Here is a 20,975-nt window from a genome sequence, read left to right as displayed (position 1 = left end):
AAAGCAACATGAGAGGAAGACATATATGCTAAGCTGGGGGCCTAATGGCAAATTTCCTTATGGTGCAAATTATGAGGTACAAGAAGAGACCCCGTAAGGTTCTCAGAAGATGTGGTTGATCGGGTTTTCACTCTTAGATTATGTACTGGTTGACATAGGTGAATTTTTCAATAGGTTTTCAACCTGAAGGCTACACACACAGATTCATGACTGGTTTTGTTTTTACTTTTCTCTAGAAGGAAAACTGATGTCATAGCTAATCTTAATCCTTAGTGTAAACAGCATATTGCTGTACTCCAGCAACACAGGCATGGCACATGCCAAATGGAATGTAATTTGTTTCATGTTTTTGGCGTTTATTCTAATATAATTATTTAAAATGCTTAAAAATCCTAAAGAATTTATTTAGTAACTTTGAAATAATATATTGTTAGGAAACTAGTCAATATCTTATGTGCATAGTAGAAAAATTTTAAGCTGTATTGCTTACCACTTAAAAAAACAAGGTAATGTGGAAAGATGTCCATGTACAGTATTATTCTGATGCTTTCCAATCCACAACAGATTTTTATATTTAAAAGTCCCTTGAACCCAACAAACATGGAAAATGCAATAAGTAAAGTTACCAGGGTGACAAATGAACCCAATGGACCATTTAAAAAGGATGCCATAAAATAATACTGCTTAGTTAAAAGGGCTTCAGTACCTGAGACAGCTTTTTGTTTTGTTTGTTGTTTTAGAGCTGGATCTAAGCCTATGGACACACTCTTCAGCTATCCCTGGATATGAGGATATCTGCACAAAGGGTTCATTGGTAGATTTTTAGGTGGCTAAAGAGTCCAAATCGTGCTTTGTAGATTTTCCCAGAGGTGACAGGTGTAATCTTGGAGAAGACACAGTGGCTGACTATAGTGTAGTGTTCTTTCTTTCCTTCTTTGTCTCTGTCTCATAAGCAAGTCTGTTCTTCTCAAAATGGACTGTAGCTTGGTGTATGGTATGGCGCTAAGGTGTTCTGTTCCACGTCAAGTCCTCCAGTTTGTTGGATTGATACCACCCTTTTTAAGGTGTACTTTCAATAGGTCTTTGAAATGCTTCTGCTGCCCTCCGCAAGCTCTTCTTCCCTGACTTAACTGAGAGAAGAGGACTTGCTTTGAGAGGTGAATGTCAGGAATACATACACAGTGGCCAGCCCAATAGAGTTGGTGTTTCATGACTTGCACTTCTATACTGCTGCTGTTGGCTGCAAAGAGAACGCTGATGTTATTGCATCGGACTTCCCAACTGATCCTGAGGATCCTCCTAAGGCAGTGCTGCTGGAACCACTCCAGCCACTTGAGATATCATCTATAGGTCACCCAGGTCTCACACTCACAGAGGAGGATAGGGATGACAACTGCCTGGTAGAGCAAGATCTTGGTGCCTGTTTGCAGATCTCTGTCATTGAAGACTCATTTAAGTAGTCTTCCAAAGGATGTGCTGACACAGCAGATACTGTATTTGATTTCTGGGTCAATGCTGGCTGTTTGGGAGAGGTGGCTGCCAAGTTATAGGAAATGGACCACATTTTCCAGGGGTTCTCTGCCGTACACACTACAGCTAATGTCAGTATACGTTGCTCCAGGGCGTGAATAAGCTACCTCCCTGAGCGATACAAGTTACACCGACACCAGCACTAGTGTGGACAGCGCTATGTTGGTGGGAGAGCTTCTCCTGCTGACATAGCTACTGCTGCTCGCAGGAGCTGGAATAATTAAGTTGATGGGAGATCTCTCTCTTGTTGGCTTGGAGTGCCTGCCCTAGCAGCACTACAATGGCACTGCTATAAGCTCTGTAGTGTAGCCAAACATCCTCAACATTCAAATATGAGTAACTCCAACAGATAGGGCTTAACCAACCCTTGAATGCCATTTTCTGATGCATGTTGCCTTGTTGTACCATAGCTGCCTCCTCAAATGGGGAAAATAGTTTTATGGTTAAAGAATAGGTCTGGAAATCTGGACTGTGTTCCTGGCTCTGACCCAGATTTCCTTTGGGACTCTGGGCAAAGTCATTTAATATCTCTGTGCCTCCATTTCCTTCTCTGTAAAGTGGGAATAATACCGACCTCACAGGCATGAAGATAAGGATTAATGTTTGTATAGTGCTTACAGATCCTTAAATGGAAGGGTTGCGTGCAAATTATGATTGTTATGCATATATGTTAAAAGGAAAACGTGAAATTGAACAATTTATGGCAAATTCATATATTTATAGTGAAATAGAAACAGTCAGGAGTGTACATATCTATGTACTTCTATGGGCATCACTAATAGCTAGGCTTGGCAGAATTCAAATTCAAAAATAATTTTGATATCTATTTTTTTAAAAATTTCAGTTTTTATTGATTTAAATGTTCACCATTGTGCAAAAATGTTAGCTGTAAGCATTTTTCAATTTTTAGCTATTTAAATTTTCACAAGTTGTGGGAAATTATGGGGAGATCAGACAATGGGAGGGGATCTGACTAATTATTTAATGACTGACCTCGAGATTAAAAAAGCTAAAGCTTTATAATTGTTAAAACACAAAATGTCAAAATATACACAGTAAGTATCCTTAAATCAAACTCTAATAAGTTCTCAAGCAATATTTTTCTTACTTTGCCTATACATTTTCATTGTTATGGAAATATTTTTTCCTCTGTTTGTGTGTGTGTACATTGAAGTTGACATTTACTGATAAAATCTAATCCTGCCAAGCCTACTAGTAGCTGAATGCTTCACAAACATTCATTAAATTATCCTCAGTGTAAGAATTGTTTTTATTCTCATTTTGAGGATGGCTAATGAAAACACAGAGCAGTGAGTGGACTTGCCCATGGTCATGCATGAGGTCAGTGACAGCTGAAATAGAACCCAGATTTTCTGCTGTTCAGTCCAATGCCTTTACCACAGGATGGTTTCTCTACTGCTTCAACAGTTCTTTCAAATTGCAATTTTATTATAGTGAATCTCCTCTCATAGAGAGAGGAGTTTTGTGCTAAAATGTCAGTATAACACAGTATGGGAGGTAGTGTTGTTCAGTAGATAGGGTATTAGAGTCAGACTAAGACTCAGGGAATTTGGATTCTGTTCCTTGTCCTGCTGTTGACTCGTTATAGGACATTGGGCAAATCACTTCACCTCTTTGTGCCTCGATCTCCCAAACTGTAAAATGGGGATTACCACCTGGCTTTTGTACAGTATTTTCAGGTTGACAGATTTTTTTAATTTAAGTATTATTAATACAGTTCCAATATATTTACCAACATAATCCTGACAAACTGGGGCTTTGAGAAGAAGTCTTATCTTTCTGCTGTCAATTACACTAACTAGTCTCAATTACACAAAGCCAATAGCTTTTCACATCCACCTTCTCTAATATACATACTATGGAGAAACTGAGAGCAGTATTTGGCTTTGGCAATATGCTGCAGGATGAGTTTGTAGTAGAAAAAGATAAGTAGGCTCCGTGAACTTTTCAGTGAGTCTGGTGATCATTCAGTAAAGGTGTGTGTGTCTGGGGGGGGAGGATATTCCACTCTTTTTGTAATGACATCAGTTTTGGACAAACTTAATTGTGACAATTTTCTAAATCATTTTAAACAGTGAAGATAGTCCAAAAATCTTTATTTTACTCTTTCAACTTCATTTACATAGAGCAACAGTGGCACCCAGTGGTTGGTAAGTTAATGAGTTTTTCCTTTATATTTATCCAAGGGATGAAAGTTAGAATTCTAAAATGTAAGGTGACAAGTTGCATATGCACCAAATGGAAATTTACTAGATTAAAATGTTCTCTTCATCAAGTCAATAGACCTGATTCATTCAGAGCAAAATTGCATTGTGTGTGAAAATCAAAGTGGGTAGCTGTGATCAAGGAAGGCTAGAGATTTTATTGTTGATTAGTAGATCAAAATCGCTCCCTAGTTTCTCTAAAGCTAGCGCAGAATGGACTCTAGCACATGAGCTAAGTAGCTGGCAGCACCCTGGGTTAGCCAAATTTGGTAAGTTTTGGCAAAATCGACTACGTCCTGTGCTCTTATTGTCAATCTTTCTGTCTCTTGCATTCATTCATTCACTTACTTGCAGAGCTGTTCTGCCTCCAGGATAGGTCCAGGCTTCAAGGCTGTATCTAAACATCTTAACAGCCTAAAAGTTGGTTCCTTTGATGTATGAAAGCTCAAAAAGTTATGCAGACAGCTGCAAGAGAAGGAAATCAGACAGAAGCAATATCAATGAGTCAACTGCAAGCAGTGGCAGGAATGGGAAGACAGGGTATTTGGCAGTCAAATGAATAAGGATCATAAGGAAAAGAGCACTATATTTTGGTTTGTCTAGGGCATCGCCTGAGCTATAGAAAAATATGATTGTTGGCTGGACTGGTTTTGTGGCAGGTATTCGGAGCATAATGAAGCAATCCTATTTCCTTTTTCAAGCAGGAAGAAGGATTCTCAGTAGGTCCTCATATGCAACGTCTTTCACTGATGAATGCAGTGCATAATTGTCATAATATAACCGCCCCAGATCTAATGCATCTGAAAGGACAATCCTGCTCCATGGGGAAACGTATACATACGTGGCATCTTTCAATCTGAGGACCACAGAACACTTTACAAAAATTGTGGATATGTCCATGTATAGATGGGGGGAACTGAGGGACAAAGAAGTTAAAGGTGAACTGCAATGGGGGAAGTTTGTCCCCTTCACTGCTTCTTTATGATTGCAGAAGGAGAGCCTCAAAATTTTATCTTATTTAATTTTTCTGTTATTGGTATTCTAAAGTAGAAATAAATTTCCTTGATTTTGCTGAAGGACTCTTTGCAGGATTGGAGCAGCCATAGGCTGAAACTTGAATGCAAAAAGACAGAAACTTGAACTATAGCTTTCATTTAAGACAGGGATGGGCAAATTTTTTGGCCTGAGGGCCACATCTGGGTATAGAAATTGGATGGCAGGCCATTAATGCTCCAGGAGGAGTTCCAGTCAGGGTGCTGCTGGGCCCAGATGGTGGGAGAGGTGTGGGGGGAATGGGCGGGGCTGAGAGGGGGAAGTGGCTGCTGCACTCTGGTCAGGGCACTGCTGGGTCCACATGGTGGGGGAGAGGAGAGCGGGGGGTGGGGAGGGCCGGGGGGGGGGGGAGCAGCTGATGCTACGCCACACAGCTTGTTCTGCAAGCTTTCTGCAGACCACCTGAATGGAGCTCACAGACCACTGTTGAGCTGGAGGGCTTGATGAAAAGCTCAGACAGGCCATAGTTTGCCCACTTCTGATCTAAGGGGAGAGAAGATGCTGAGTCTTTCAGTTTCCCAACCATTTATTCTGTTCAACTGAATTCAATGAAGCTACCCCTGTTTACATCATGTGAGAGCTGGGGCTCAAAATATCCATTTATGGCAGTGGAATGATTTATCCCCATTGCCTTATAGCCAAGCCTGTTCTAAGCAAGCAACAGCTTAAGTGTCCATGAGAATCAACTCTAAAACCTATAGCAAGTGTTGGCAGAATCCAGTGAGCAAGATTCGGAGACAGGAAAAGCACCTTTAGCATCTGGATCCCCTGCATCTGTGAATGCCAGACCTAGTGAGGATAGAGGAAATAAAGGAGAGTAAAGGGTAGCATCATTCCATACACATTCCTTGTGTCTGATTATTTGGACAATTTAAAAAAGAATATGGGGTCTGATTTTGCAGCCTTTATTTTGAAACTCCCCTGTCCTTGATATTGCACGATTGTTTCCAAACTGTATCTAGGGTATTTTATAAATATATTCTGCAGTGTTTACTATTCAGCAACCAGAAAAATGCACTAAACATATTTGAAAAATAAACTATTGATAAGGATTGTCTGCTTGCATTTTTGGAAATATTTGATAAATATTTGGCATTAAAATGGCCACATTTTAATAGGAACGGAGTTTGGTGAAAGCCAACTTTATTAAAAAAAAAAAGTTATCTTCTAAAAAACAGAAGAGGCCCATAACCTACTTTTCTAATGTTGATTTCATGGTTCCAGGAGAGTTATGTCAGAGAAGTTTCCTAAATGAATAAAATCTGGGTTAATTTAGGACCCAGCTACTAAAAAAGCAGTCAAGTTCCTTCTTGACTCTTATCTCCATGTGAGAATTCATGGTAGAGATTCTATGAAAGAACAACCCCCTGGTGGGAAAAAAATTAAAATTAGAAAAAGTCCCCAAAGTGACCTATGAAGCCCAGCTCAGAAACAAGCAGAACCATCAGAGGAAATGAAGCTAAGGATCTGTTTGGAGGGAGTTTGTTTTTTCAAAGCCTTCCATTTCACTGTAGTCAATTTAAAATGAATGCTGTGTTTCAACAAAACCAGAGTTTTCAGGAGTACAGGGAGTGAATCAAGTTTGTTTGCTGATTGTGGACAGCAGGTTCTGTATGTAATGTGCAGTCATTTCCCAAGAAATAGCTGAGTACGGAATCAGAATTGAATTTAATCCTGCAGTCTGTTCCCAGGACTGCATGAAATACATTCCTTTAGCTTTTGTGGGTAAAATGCATAGTTCTGTTGCTTTGATTTAGTTGTTAGTTCCCCAACCTGTCCCACACCTCCAGTTCTTGCTTACATTTAGCTATGATGCTGGCCAGTGCATATTTACACTGTGGTGATTTACTTAGTACATTGGTATTCATCACAAAGTTACTCAAGGGCCAATCAGCCTACTACTTATGCCTGATGTAGCTATTGCCAAGCCAATACAAACTCTTTCAAATGATAAAAATTTGGAGAGTTGTCTTGGTATTTGGTCAGATCAGCTAGCTTTCCTCCCAGATCTTCCTCAATATTCCCAGAAATAATTGCCTTAGCCTTTGTCTCTTGCTAGCTTTTATTTTTGCCCTCCTTTTAGAAAAATCAATGAAGATCAGAACTTGAGGAAAAGGCTCTGAAACAGCTTAGTTCCTTCATTAAAACATCTCTGCAGGTCACCTGAAGCCTTTACAGAGCACATGTGACCCTGAGGCCATGTGCTAAGTAAGTACTCCTGACCTAGTATTAAAAATACCAAACTACCCAAGAAAGAGAGCAAAAAGGGGGAGGAGGGAGAAGGGAACAGATGCATTGAACAAAAAAATAATTTGATCTAAAAAACCCATTCACATGTGCACCTCAGAGAGGGCAAGGGGCCCATGAATATTTGCTGAAAAGTTCAGAATTAAGATTTAGAATGCGTGCGCACCCCAGGGGTGGGGGGGTGGCTGTATTTTTAGAACAAGGCAGAGATTTACCTGCAAACACTTACAGCTATTTTTATATTGTAATTCCAAAATTTGTTAAGCAAACACCAGGGCTGAGCAGTGTGATCTGCTTAACATGAAAAATCCTGAGAAACAGCAGGGGCTGGAAATAGACCAGCCTTAAAAACTGTATTTTGGCAAATTCAGCCCAAGTGTTTAGTGTGTTTGCAAGTGTAAATGAATGTGTACTTCATTCATTCCCACCCTGCTGATCTATTTTCCATAGCCAGGAAGGTTACAAATCACTAAGCAGCATTTAACACTTTTCATCTTCAAAGGACTTACCAATTGAGCAACTCTAAGTTGCTCCCCACCAATGTGCTCACTCACAATGATATACCTAGCCCTAAACACAAAGCGGTTTTCTCCAGGATATGCCTGCTTCCCCATGCATGTTGCTTCCTCTGAAATGCCCTGTCAACCCCACTCCAACACATACAGGTTCACCCGACCCACCATCACAAGACACTTCCTTCCCTCTCCAGAACTTTATCAAGAAATTAGGCTGGAAATATGGCAAGAACAGTCTCTCTGGAGATTTTGCAGGGATTGCTGGGTCAGAAATACAGCATGCAGCTATTTCTCATAGTATTTCAACTGCCAATCAGGGCTGAAGTAACAACAAACTTTTCACATTTCCTTTGTTTTGAACACGTCCGCTCCAGTTCACTCATCCTCAATCCCACACAGCTAGCAAACTAGCTTTCCCGAGTATCATTCAGACTAGTTTCACCACCATCTTTGAATCTCCCATTGGTTTCCTCTCATCTTCAACATGAAGATCAAACATCTTTTCATCACCTACATCTCTGGTTTTATTTCTTATTACAGTTCTCCTTCACTCCACTTGTTCCATCCAGCCTGCGTGCCTTGCCTCTCCCTTCATATCCGTCTCAAACTCTCTCCTTTTTCTATCTAGTCCCCTATCTCTAGAATTCTCTCCCTAGCCCAGTGAATTCTGCATTTGATCTGTGTTTTCTGCATTTATCTTATTACCTTCTCAAAGCAGAGCCCTTTGTGACCTGTACAGCACCAAGCAGGCTGTTTTAAGACACTAGAATCTACCCACTGTTGGGTCTGCACAAATAATGAAATACTATTGTTATTCATACAATTCCAAATGTGTGCTGGGGCATTTGACAGAAATATGAGGACAAAAGCCTTGCCCTGAAGAGCTCAGTCTCTAAATGGACAATGTACAGTAAGAGGATGGGATGGGGGGAAATGAAGTAATGTTTGACATCAGATTGGGAGAAAAAAAAAATCCAACAATTGGTGGGCACGATCAAAATAAATTGTCACAGTTTTTTAGGCTCCACTTCAGCAAGGGAGCTGAAGTTCATGCTTAACTAAGTCTCTGAGTAGTTCTATTGATGGCAATAACGCTACTTCACATGCTTGAAGTTAGGCATGAGTTTAAGCCCATTGCTGAATGTGGGCTGCAGTGTGGAGAAACTAAGGTTTGTTGGCCTCATTAAAGGAAGGTGTTTTAGAGAGGGAGTGCAAGTCATTATTTATAGAGAACTTTCTACTTAACAAGAAACTTTACACTTGATATATTAGTGATACTAATTATCTGAAAGTCACTTTACGGGGAAAACTAAATCACATTGTCAAATAGCTTAGATTAGTAAATGCTGCATTATGAAGGCTTCAGCGTCTCTTTATAAAAGAACATTCATATCAAATAGTGTAGATAAATAATTAATTACACTGGATGGTGACCATCCTGTAATCATGGGCCAGCGAGTGCAGAACCTGGTCCTTTACCCTTATAGTCTGTGGACCAGATACCCAAGCAATGATGGAACATGAGATCTGCCTCAGGAACCACAATATCTAACTTCATGTCATGGCTGAGAAGCCTTTATTGCATTCTGTCAACAATCGAGCATGGAGTTAGGAAATAATGTACGTCTAGTGATGTGATCCTCAGATGACATTTTAAATCAAGCTTCTGTTTGCAGGAAGGAATGAAAGATCCCATGACACTATTTTTACTTGAAGAATAAAAGCATTCATTTCTTCAACTGGCTAGATTCACTGTGCTATCCCAGTAGGGCTTCTTCACATAAAAAGTTGTGTTAAATTGCTGTCTGAAACTGGAGTTGGGGTAAGAAGCAAAATTGTATTTGCTGAACATTGATGGACCAATTTAATTCCTGGACTAAAGCTGCCTGTATTTTATTACTCTGAAACTGACCTGTGGATTAACTGGAAATTTGTATTGAGATTTCAGAACAATTGTTCTATTTTAGCTAAAACTTGAGAGCAATTTTTATTTTAATGTTCATGTCTTTTGTTTATATTTTTCAAATTTATTCAGTCAAGAATGAAATTAAATGCAATTGCTAACCTTGTATTTCAAGGATCTTTGCCAAGCTGTCAAGACCATATTTTAAAAGAGGAAGGGCTGAACATAGTTATAAACAGAAGTGGATTTTATTTTGTTTAGATTCCAGTGAAAACAGTGTGCTTTATTTAAACTGTCTCTCTAGGCCAGTGTTTCTTAACCTGGGGTTTTAGAGGGGGTCGCAAGTGCAGAGCTGGTATTGGGGGTGGCAAGAAAGGCAATTGCCTGGAGCCACAGGGGCGCCATGAAACTAAGTTACATGCCTCAGCCCCGTGGGGGTGGGACTCAGGCTTCAGGGGTACAGTAGTTTGGAAAGGTTAAGAACCACTGCTCTAGGCTCTCATATGGCCCTCATCATTGGAGCTTCTCATGATCATTAATGGATTTTAGCCTTCTAACATCACAGTTTGATAAGCTGGTGTTATCCCCATTTTACTGATAGAGAAATGAGGCACAGTGTAGATTAAGTGACTTTCCTAGGGTCACACAGGAGTTCTTGGCTAAGCCAGGAACTGAACCCAGGTTTCCTGAGTCAAAGTCCAATAACCTATCCCCCAGACCTTCCTTCTTGCCCTTTACATCCTCCTCCTGTGTTGAAGCCTCAAAAAACTATGGCCCTGATCATGAAAGCACTTAAACATGTGCCTAAACCCCATTGAAGTTTGGGCCTATCGTGTTGTGCTGGTGCAGGAAAAACAGAAAGTATATCTGACTTGTCTAGTTTCGTTCTCCAAGCTGAGTGAAATGTGAAAACAAAGAGCAGAAATAGTGAACACTGAATTGAATTTTTAAAATTCTATCAATTCCAATAATAAGCAAGGATTAAAAAAAAGATTCTATCTTGACCCTGTTCTTTTAAACACATGCATTACGTATGCATATATAGCTGGAGGAGTTTCATATTGTTCTTCTCACAGCTCAGTTATTTATGCATTTTTAAATCATTTAAACCTTGATGGCTTCAACAATCCAAAAAAAGAAAAGAAAGGCAATTACAAAACTAAAAATGATTGTTTATCAGTTTTACTGGGTTTTTCATCTCAGTACAAATTATTTTACATCTTGACTTTTTTGTACTGTAGTGCACCCTCATCCAAATAGAAGGATTTAAAGCTGGAAAGTAATATCAGTTTTATGCCCATACATTTAAACATCCAAGTTTCTTTATCTCACTGTTTGATGATCTCAATTTTCCTAGTCATTGACAAGAAAATGGGGGAGAGAATCTCTTGATGACCTCCTTAAAATAAGATCAATTCTGTCCATTGCAAAAAGGACTAGACACACCTGCTTCATTCTGTCCATCATATGAACATATCCACAAACAACTGCAATAAACCTTCTGCCCCTTAATTGGTGGGACAATACCTGTAAGTATATAACCATGTTCTGTGTATAGCTACTTCCCCCTGCAAAGGAAAAGTTGAGGGGAAAAGTTGTGCTTAATAGAGAAAAAATGACTGTTTCCCACCTGTTACTTCTAGGACCCTGTTAAGAATTAGATATGTTTACATAAAATACCTCCTGTTATTTTACCCTGAAACTGTATCCCTGATCTCAGGTAAGATGGAGTCTAAGGAAACAGAAATCCAACTCAGAGTTTATTACACACAGCAACTTCACCTTGCCAGAGACAAATAGAGAAGATTTTTCACATAAGGTCTGCAGCTGTTTGAGCCAACTGAGAATTTAACTGTCTCCCCCACACACACAAAAGTTTAGGTCTCAGGTATCCTCAGGAAGGAGAGAATTAGTTCTGGGCTCTAACCCTGGATTAGGATATCACAGCTTTCCCCCCACCCCGCCCCCAACTCAGCAAGTCATAGAAACTACTAGTCTTTTGCTGGGTGTGGCTTCCAGCTCGACTCCCACCAGCAAGTCACAGCCAGCAGATATTGTCAGTGACACAGAGCTTCAGCCAAACAGTGCCTGGAAAATGCATCTCTTGGTTGCCTTGGAGACAGTGTACATAACTTTTCAAGTTCTAATGCAGACCATGTTTATGATGGAGCCTCAGCCATGACCTGGAAGGTCCGGGCCTGGGAGTGGAAGCATAATTCCCTCTCCATCAGATCTTTGGTTTCTAAACTGAGACTGCCAACAAGCCTACAGAGTGTGGTGGTTATTCTTGTAATGTGGATATGCAATAAGTATTTGGGAAATATTTAGGGAAATTTGCTATGTACTTGCAGCTGTACAGCTCTGACTATTAACACATTCCAAGTTTCGTTTTATATTATGCAAAAGAAGAGGGTCCTTGGCCTGGATGTTGCTGCTGATTTATTCCCTGCCTTCGTGCTGGCTGGCAGACCCACCCTTGGATGTAGGATCTACAAAGCTGTGGCAAGATGTCGTGGACGGACCAGGCTTGCCCCTTTCTGTGCTGGATAAATATGAAATGGGCATCCAGGAAATGGTCTTCATTTAATAAAAAACCCTCCACTAAATAATCAAAGGGGCTCCTTTCCTGAAGGGAATGGCAGGAGCAAGAGTAATCAGATCACCCCTCTCCACTATAACAAGGGGTGAACATAGCAATTATAGATTAAATTTTAGGTGGCAGCATCTGTGGAATGCCTATGTTGCTGCATGTTTATTATCTAGGGTGGGACTTCCGAAAGTGCTCAACACTGGTCTAACTCTGCTTCTGCACAAATCAACAGTAACACTTATGGATTTCACTGAGGCCAATGGTGAGCCCTTTCAATAACCCCATTCTTAGCCCTTTATTGGGTCAGTAGCATACCAAGCGGGGGTAGGGGTGGAGGGGGATAGGCCCCCGGGTGCCAGCCTGCAGGGGGTGCCAGGCCAGCCCTTCATGATGCACAGGAGGATCTGAAGGGTGCAGAGCCTCCTGCACCCCACACCTCAGTGAAGGGCTGGCCTGGAGCGCACACTTACCCACCATTCCAGCCCCGCAGCCCAGCGCCACCTTGGACAGGGGTGGCCTCACCCCCTGGCCTGGGGGTGGAGGGGACCACGGGCCAGCCCTTCACAATGCATGGGGGGCTGCAGGAGCAGAAGTGGGAGCAGCCGCCCCTCAATCTCTTGCCACCCCTGCCCTCCACCTGTTGTGAAGGGCCAACCCAGTGCCCCCCACCCCCATCCAAGCCGATGCTGGGCTGGAGTGGTGGGTAAGGGGAGAGGGCACAGGAGGCTCTGAGCAGTACCCCTCAGCGCCTCCCCTCCCACGTGTTGTGAAGGGCTGACCCAGCCCTCCTCCCCAGGCCGGGGGTGGGAGGCTACTCCATCCAAGCCAGTGCTGGACTTCAGGGCTGCTTCTGCAGGCGAGAGGCCGGCACCACCCCCAGGGTAAGTGCTTGGAGGAGGTGGCGGAGCCAAGCCTGCATATACCCCCCCCCCCTTACAGTTACAGACTCCCCCCCCACCCCAGGCACCTGGGGGGTGGCACTGGGACCCCTCCTGCCCTGCATGGGGGAGGGCGTGAGGCCTGGGGGGGGGGTACGCAAATGTAGGCTTGGACCCTGGCGCCAGAGACTCTCTGTACGCCACTGGGCTAGGCGCCCTTCCACAAGTTCTGCTGCTGCATAGGAGCCACCCACTGCCGTGTGAGCGACCCTCTGTGAAGCAGTGGAGTAGGTGGAAGGGCTACACTGGTAAATTAATGGTTGTGAATGGTGAATAGAATTGTGATAAAACTTTAGTTCCTGTGGTGGTGGTAGTAAAGCTGGCAAATAGATGAACCAAAGTTATATACCCTAAGCTGTTTTGGAGAGGAATTTCTCTCCTACACAACATTTGAGACCTTGAGCTATGCTGCAGAGAAATCTTCAGTAATCCAGACATGACATCAGTAGCTGTTAGCCACAGGGAATAAACAAAACATTGGAGTGCTAAATCCAGTTATGCTTATTACAAGACTGACAACCTTATGTTCATGCCATTGAGTAAAATGCACCACTTTACCCTGCCTGATAAGGATGTGTAGCCAGTGGGAAACTGGAGCAAATGTTGCTTTTTAGGTCGCATTTCATAGGCAGCACAGGTCATAGGCCAGGTTGTTCCTTTAAGTGGTCACCTGGAAAGCTTTGTAAAAGTTCTAGGAATCCTGATCTGGACCCACAACCATTTTTCTGAAAAAAGACCTATTAAAGAGCTAAATAGTTCACTTGAATTCAAGACAAGAGTTCTACTTTTATTATTCACAGAAGTCAGAGATGGAAAAGTCCTACTTAGATCTAGTTCTGCCACTGCAAGATTGTCCCCCTGCAGTATATTTCCCCTTTGTTCCAGTCCTACTTTAAATTTTTCAAGTAAAAAAGCTTTGCAAAGCCTCTCACATCCATTACTCCTTGGGAGACTATTCTAGTCTACTAGATCAGAGTTAGGATGTTTTCTTGATCATTCAGGCACCTCTTAGATTCCAAGGCCAGAGGGACCATTCTGATTATCTAGGCTGATCTCCTGTGGAACAAGCTGTGGTACTTCCCCCAAAATAATTCCTGGAGCACATCTATTTAAAAATGATGAATGATTGAGACTCCACTACCAAGCTTGCTAAATTGTTCCCATGGTTAATTAGTCTCACTGTTAAAAATATATACCTGATTTCTGATCTGAATTTGTCTAGCTTCAATTTCCAGCCATTGGATCATCTTATACCTTTCTCCCCTAGATTGAAGAATCCATTATTAAATATTTGTTCCCTAGGAAGGTATTTCTAGATTATAATAAAGTCACTCAACCTTTTTTTAAAGCCAAAAACATTGAGCTCCTTGAGTCTCTCATTAGAAGATATGTTTTGTAATCTTTTATCATTCTTGTGGCTCTTCTCTGAACCCTCTCCAATTTATCAATATCCTTCTTGAATTGTGGACTCCAGAACTGGACATGGTATTCCAGCAGCAGTTGCAGCAGGGCGAAACAGAGATAAAAGAACCTCTCTACTCCTACTTGAGATTCCTGTTTACGTATCCCAGGACTGTATTTGTACAAGGCATTAAAGTCAGAAATGGTAACAAGATAAAATGCTTCCTAGTGCTAAAACATATTAGACTTGGTTCAAGATAAAATTCTTACCACATATTCCCCAACAGGACTGACCAAATTTCAGGTCAGGCTGTCTTCCGAAGTCAAATGGCTACTTCCTTTATCTTCTTAGGAGAGAGAGAGAGAGAGAGAGAGAGAGGGTGATCCCTTGGGGTATTTTTGCCCCTCACTTTATAGTTCAGTCCCCCTTTGAAATGCATTTTCCTGAGGAGTCTTGTGGTGAAAGAGGTTCAATCTACATTGTAGCAAACCGCAGAATGGATCGGTTACTGCCTCACTTCTTGGCCAAAGAAGGGTCACTTGAGAGGTGATTGCTAATCAACTTTGATGACACCTGCCTAGAGGCATTGGCTTGTCCTTTGTCTTTGAGAAAGATTTATCCACTCCCCAGACTTGTGTGACAACCATAGTTCAGTCATAATTACATTTTATGTAAATAACTTTTGCACATTTTGTATATACATTTCACCATGATATTATTCACCTGTGAATTATTGTTTTCAAATGATACCTCACAAAGCATACTTTGTACAAAGTATATTGCAATGGTGTGTAGGGTGTGAATACAGGGGTGCATTTGGTCACACCTCTCCCATTACAAAGCTGGTGGAGGGTTAGCCTTTGGCTGACCCAGAGGCAGCAGGTCAGAGCCCTCTTTCCTGGACAGGGCATCTGCCGCCCTGTTTTCTTTTCTCTTTATATGTACAATTTGTACATCATTCTTAGATTATGTTCCACCATTGCCTTTAGTATTGGAGCCTTTAGTTTTGTGTAACCAGACTCAAGGAAAGTGATCAGTTAGTATCCTGAACCTTGTTAAAAAGTTGAGCTGTAATCACTTTACTGCCCACACAATGGCATAACATTCTTTCTCTGACAGAATAATTCTGTTCAATGGGTGTCAATTTCTTGTTTAAGAAAGCAATCAAATGTTTGTTATTCTCCCTTGACTGGATTAATACAGCCCCTAAACAAGTGCCTGATGCATCTGTACACAGCTGAAACAGCTTGTCAAAATCTGGACCAGCTAGAACAGGCTTTTCAGATAAGATTTTCTTTACTTTATCAAAACCATCTTGACATGCCTTTGACTTTGACTTGTTAGGTGCCTTTTTACATAGATTGGGATTACAGATATATCATCACTGAACCCACACAAGCCTTCAGTTATAGTTTACCAGAGCTATGAAAGATTGGACCTTTTTTTTGGTTTGTGGCACCAGCCCATTAACAATGGCTTCACTTTTAAAGGACCAGGTGACATTTGACCTCCCCCATCCAGTGCCCCAAATAAGGAACTCTGGCTGCTCCAGTTTTACACCTAGAGGCTTTTATACTCAGGCCTGCCTCTTTGAGTTTTGACAACACAATTTGCAAGTGTTTGTGATCAGACCTAGTGTTGCTAAATACGGCTATATCAACATATGCCCTTGCAACGTCCTGCACTCCTTTCAACTCTTGGTTGACCAACCTCTTAAGAAGTGTCTCCTGCATTAATTGACCCAAAGGGTAATACTTTGTATTCATATAAGTCCAGTATCAATAAAAGCAGATTTTTCTGTGCATCCTCCTCTAAAGAAATTTGCCAGTACCCCTTAACAGATCAAAAGAGCAGAGATGTATAGCTTTGCTTAAGATATCCAGCATATCTTCAGTTCTAGGCATAGGACAACATCTGGCACCATGTAGCATTGTTTCCTATAATCAACACAAAACCTTACAGTGTTTTTCTTAGGGACCAAGATCACATGTAGTGCCTATGAGCTATCAGATTCCTTAATCACTCCCAGGCGCAGCATGCTTTGTATTTCTGTTGGGAGATAGTGGTGGTCCTAGAGTAATGATTTTATTAGTCAGCAAGTGAGTCTTCCCTGTTTACTAGATAATACTTCTTGGTGTTCTTGCAGAGATAATACCTTTGCTTTTTCAACTGATGTTAACTCATGGCAAAACTGGATGCTTTCCAGAAATGAGTCAATTTGGCATTCAGCCATCAAATCAATAAAGTGGTGTGCCTCGGTTTCCCCTCTCCACAACAGATTATGTTTACCATGGCTTCCTGGCTGTGATAAGCTTTCAGTCTATTTACATGTACCAGCTATGGGACAGTATTACCATGAAGCTTTTTAACATGATATGCATCTTCATTCACTTCAAAAGGTCCTTCCAAAGAATTTTGCATTTTGTATTTTTTCAACAGGGCTTAACATCAACACCAAGTCCCCTACTTAAAAAGAGCATTTACAAGTATGTTGGGACTTTTGTTGGGACTGATTGTCCCTGAGATTTGTCTGAACAATACTCATCATATCTTGTAACTTTTCCGAACCTTTGTATTTTTTTCAGTTACTGTCTCTCTCTACCTCAGTGTCCCCTTCCTAGGATTATCTAATGAATTAGGGATCCTCACTTTCCTTCTACATAGGAGATCAACTAAGGAGAACCCAATCAATTATCAGGGCACCTCCCTATAAGCAAATATTCATTTCCAAAGAGGAGTTAATTTTTCCACTGGTCCAACTTTAGGCACTGACTTTTACAAATTGTACTTTAATTTGTAAAGTCAAATGCTTGTCTACAGGAGAAAGCTTTCCTGACTTAACTTAAGATGTGATAAACTGGTGCAGAAGGCTTGTGGACACACTTATTTTGGTTTAAGCCAAACTTATTTCTGTTTAGCTTAAATCCATTAGGAACAGGACTAAACTAAACTGAAATGCCCCTTGTCCCCAAACTGAAATAGGAGTGTTTACATAAGAATTTGCACTAGTTTTAACTAAATTGGTTTAAAAATCAAGTTAAACTGATGCAACTTGTGTGTATAGATAAGACCGAAGAAAAAACGCATCTGAAACCAGTGCATTGCTTTTAATTTGCTGCTCTATTTGTACAAACAGTTCAGTAGGAAAACAGCATCCACGCTGACAGCTTCTAAATCAAGTTCCATCCTAATAGAGTTCAAAGTATCTGAGAGGATAAGATTCTGAAAGTCACCGCTTACAATGGAACAGCTAAATTTAGCTACAGTTGCCATAGCAACTGCCATATCCCATACAGGGCAACTCAGATAGTGAAATATAAAATTCCTCAAATTCAGCGCTGACATAAAAGCCACAGTTTGGTAGAGTTTAGGGTGCTTATGCCAATATTCCATGAGATTCAAAGGCTTTTTTACAGCTAAAGATTTCCTGCTGTGATGGGACCACCTTATCCTTGTTGGACCCATCCCTTTTCCTGTCTGTCCACTCATAGAATGTCACAGAACCTTTACCCTTATTTAAAGTAGGCTTCTTAAAAAAAAGTCTAACATCTGTAGAGGATGGAATTCACTCCAGCGCACCCCCTTATGGTGAGGCATGGCATAGCAGGCTCTCTTCATCCAGCACCCCTAGCCAACAGCTGCACTGGTCCTGTGGCACTCTGCATCTTCTCATGACTCAGCTCTCCAGCCAAGTCACTATTTATCCCCACACTTCCGGGGTAACAAATTCATCTTTGACTGTCCTGCACTCCTTCCTTTATAGGAACCACCAGTCTGGTTCTAATTCTTAGTTACCTGTCTCCCAACAAAGGGAGACAGAATGGGCTGTTTGGGCTCTCCCCTTAATCCTGTCATTGCCAGTGTGGAGTATGCACCTAATCACATCATCATCACAACTATGAGAACATCTCCACTGGCGATGGCTATCCTATCCCATCTTCACTAAGGCACTGCACTGGGACTCAGGCAGAGTGGATAAAAATAGATACATAAAAATCAAATTTAAAATTGACAACCTGTTAAGGCCTAATCTAGTTTATTTTTTTGTATTTAAATTAAATAATTAAGACTAACCAATACATATTTGCTGCTACATTTTAAAGAAAGTCAAATCACTGAACTGGCAGAAGTCACTGGCTAAGTACCTGAAGCCAGAGTTCACTGAAGTTCTAAAGAACATTTTCACAGCAGTAGCCTCTTCTGCAGAGGCAGAGAGAATGCTTTCTTCATTTCAGAATATTCAACTAGGTCAGGTCAGTGACTAGTTCAGTCAAAAGTTAAGAAACCAATTGGGAGTCAAAGCAGGAAAGCTTGTTTTTCTCTTCCAACTTATGATACAAAACTGGATATGAAAGGGTGAGATCTACTAGATCTAAAATCTTGAAAGAGGTAGTGACCAGACACAATCAATTCAATTCACTAATTGCAGATTATATTGCCTTTAATAAACCTGTTACTTTTAAATGCAAGATGTAGAATCATAAAATGTAGGACTGAAAGGGACTTGAAGAGGACATTTAGTCCAGCTCCTCATGCTGAGGGAGGACCAAGTATACTTAGACCATCCTTTACAGGTATTTGTGCAACCTGTTCTTAAAAAACCTCCAAGTACAAGGATTTCATACTACAACTGCTCTTGGTAGCCTATTGCATTAGGGAACTATCCTTATAATTAGTGTGTGTCCTAATATCTACCCTAAATCTCTATTGCTGCAGAGTAAGCCTGTTACTCCCATTTTGGTGTCCCTGTACCAGTGTTAGCAACAGTGGGAGTATTTCAGAAAAAAAACACTAGTAAGCCTTTGACAAAGGGATCACTCCCGCACCGACCAAGAGCAGGGTAAATACAGATCTATGTTTGGAGGGGCTACATGATTTGGATAGATCCTGAGCCCATACTAAGTGTCTGACTATTTTTTTTTCTCCTAGCACAGTCATGTTTAAATGATTGTGTCCAAGCATTTCAGACACGTCTCCATTTTAAACCCTGGCTGTAGCTATTTTTAATATCCACACATAGGAGAAAAAAATCTTATAAACATGGCTGTGTTCAATCCATGTTATAAATGGTTATTTTTTGTGTTTCAGACAGAAGAACTTTGTCTTGTTCCATTTCACTAATGCTGCTTCTTAGTTGGCCAGAGGGGTCACTATTGAGCAACATGAGAATCATCCAGATCCAAACTGCTCAGCCAGGGCTCATTTCTGTGATTAAGTTATGATTGTAGAGCTCTTTAAGATACTTAGGTGATACGTTGTCTAATAGCAATTTGTACTCACCTAAGACATCAGTGGAAGGATTGGGAAAAGTCAGTGGGAATTTAGGGTTGTATAGATAGATTTTAAGGCCAGAAGGCAGTTATATGATCAGCTAACCTGACCTCCTTTGTAACACTCACTGGCTATTGAGCCTCACCTAGTAATTCCTTAGAACAAAAAAAGTGTGGTAGTCTCACATGACTCCAGGAGCTGGGACTCTAAGGAAACTCACACCATGCATTGTACAAGTGGCAGGATGGAAGACGAGAAGCTAGATAGAAAATAAAAAAGATGGAGAGAGAGCGGGGGGGAGGGGGGAGAGATAGATGCACCATTTATTTTTTAAAATAAGACGATACAGCTCCTGCTATTCCCATATTCTAACTTTTGGGAAGCTTCATTGTCTAAGCTATATAGGCAAATCCATTAGACAGCTTCTCCCCTAAGCCACATTTGCCACATGGGAAGGTATTTTGCCACAATGGAATATTCACCCTCTCTCTTGGTGATTCCACAGATCCCTGTACTTCTGGAGTTATGTTATTGGACATTTTACACTAGTGGATGGGTCCAAACCTTTGCCAGGTGCTCATATTAAGCTCTTGCCACAAGACCCCTCCTTAGTCAGTCTGAAAAATGTCAAAACTGATTTACCAATGAGGGAGAGGCATGGGTACTCACCGCTAGCAACTGCTTCTGCTGGCCATTCTGGGAATTAGCTCTGCCAGGCTTGTGCTGGCCCTCTGGTGCCGTTTCCCCCTGTCTTGTCTCACTCTGCAGCCCTGCTCACTCCCAGATCTGCAGTTTCCTCTGGCCAGGTCACTAAGATCCTTCTCTTCTGGGGAATTCAAAGTCCTTCCAAAGCTGCTGGAATCTCCAAGGCCCTTGCCACTTCCTAGTGGCTAGTAGGGGAACCCAGGCCCATCCTTTACAGTGGGTTTCAACCCAGGGATCTTATAACAAGCAACTAAGGTCTCTGCATGCTCTGACCCCTTGCTGCTGTTTCCCTGGGTTTCATCCTATACATCAAGCTTCTTACCTCTCGGGTCTTGCCAGCCTCCCAATGCCCTTCCCTCAGGGAAGAAACTGCAGCCTGCTTCCCTGCAGCTACCTTGCTGGTCACACTTTCTGAGCTTTATACTAGCCTTCCCCTCCCCCACCTTCCTGCCCAGCTGAGCCTACTTCTAATTAGTGACACTCTGGCTCCTCCTCCAGGTGCATCCAGTGGAGTTAATTAGCCTGCCTAGCCAATTTTACTCCTTTCAAACCTGTATGGAGCAGACACCCCATCACATCACACCCCCGAGGGTTAT

At 41.5% G+C, this 20,975-nt stretch overlaps 1 long non-coding RNA gene across 2 annotated transcripts; it reads right to left on the bottom strand.

Moving 5' to 3' along the window:
- Window positions 1-5,232: 5,232 nt before the first annotated feature.
- LOC137162054 (uncharacterized) lies at window positions 5,233-20,753 on the bottom strand. Of its 2 annotated transcripts, XR_010922261.1 has the most exons (3): window positions 20,702-20,753; window positions 20,344-20,500; window positions 5,233-5,597 (listed from the first exon to the last, which is right to left on the bottom strand). It is a non-coding gene; the product is annotated as an uncharacterized lncRNA (long non-coding RNA). The 2 variants fall into 2 exon arrangements; XR_010922260.1 differs by lacking the exon at window positions 20,702-20,753 and having other exon boundaries at window positions 20,344-20,692.
- Window positions 20,754-20,975: the final 222 nt, after the last annotated feature.

The sequence above is a fragment of the Emydura macquarii genome, unplaced genomic scaffold (assembly GCF_026122565.2).
Source record: "Emydura macquarii macquarii isolate MOO-44397 ecotype Brisbane River unplaced genomic scaffold, CSIRO-AGI_Emac_v2 contig_2422, whole genome shotgun sequence".
Taxonomy (NCBI): Eukaryota; Metazoa; Chordata; order Testudines; family Chelidae; genus Emydura; species Emydura macquarii.
The sequence above is the reverse complement of the archived record's forward strand: the minus strand, read 5'-3'. Positions and strand labels throughout refer to the sequence as shown.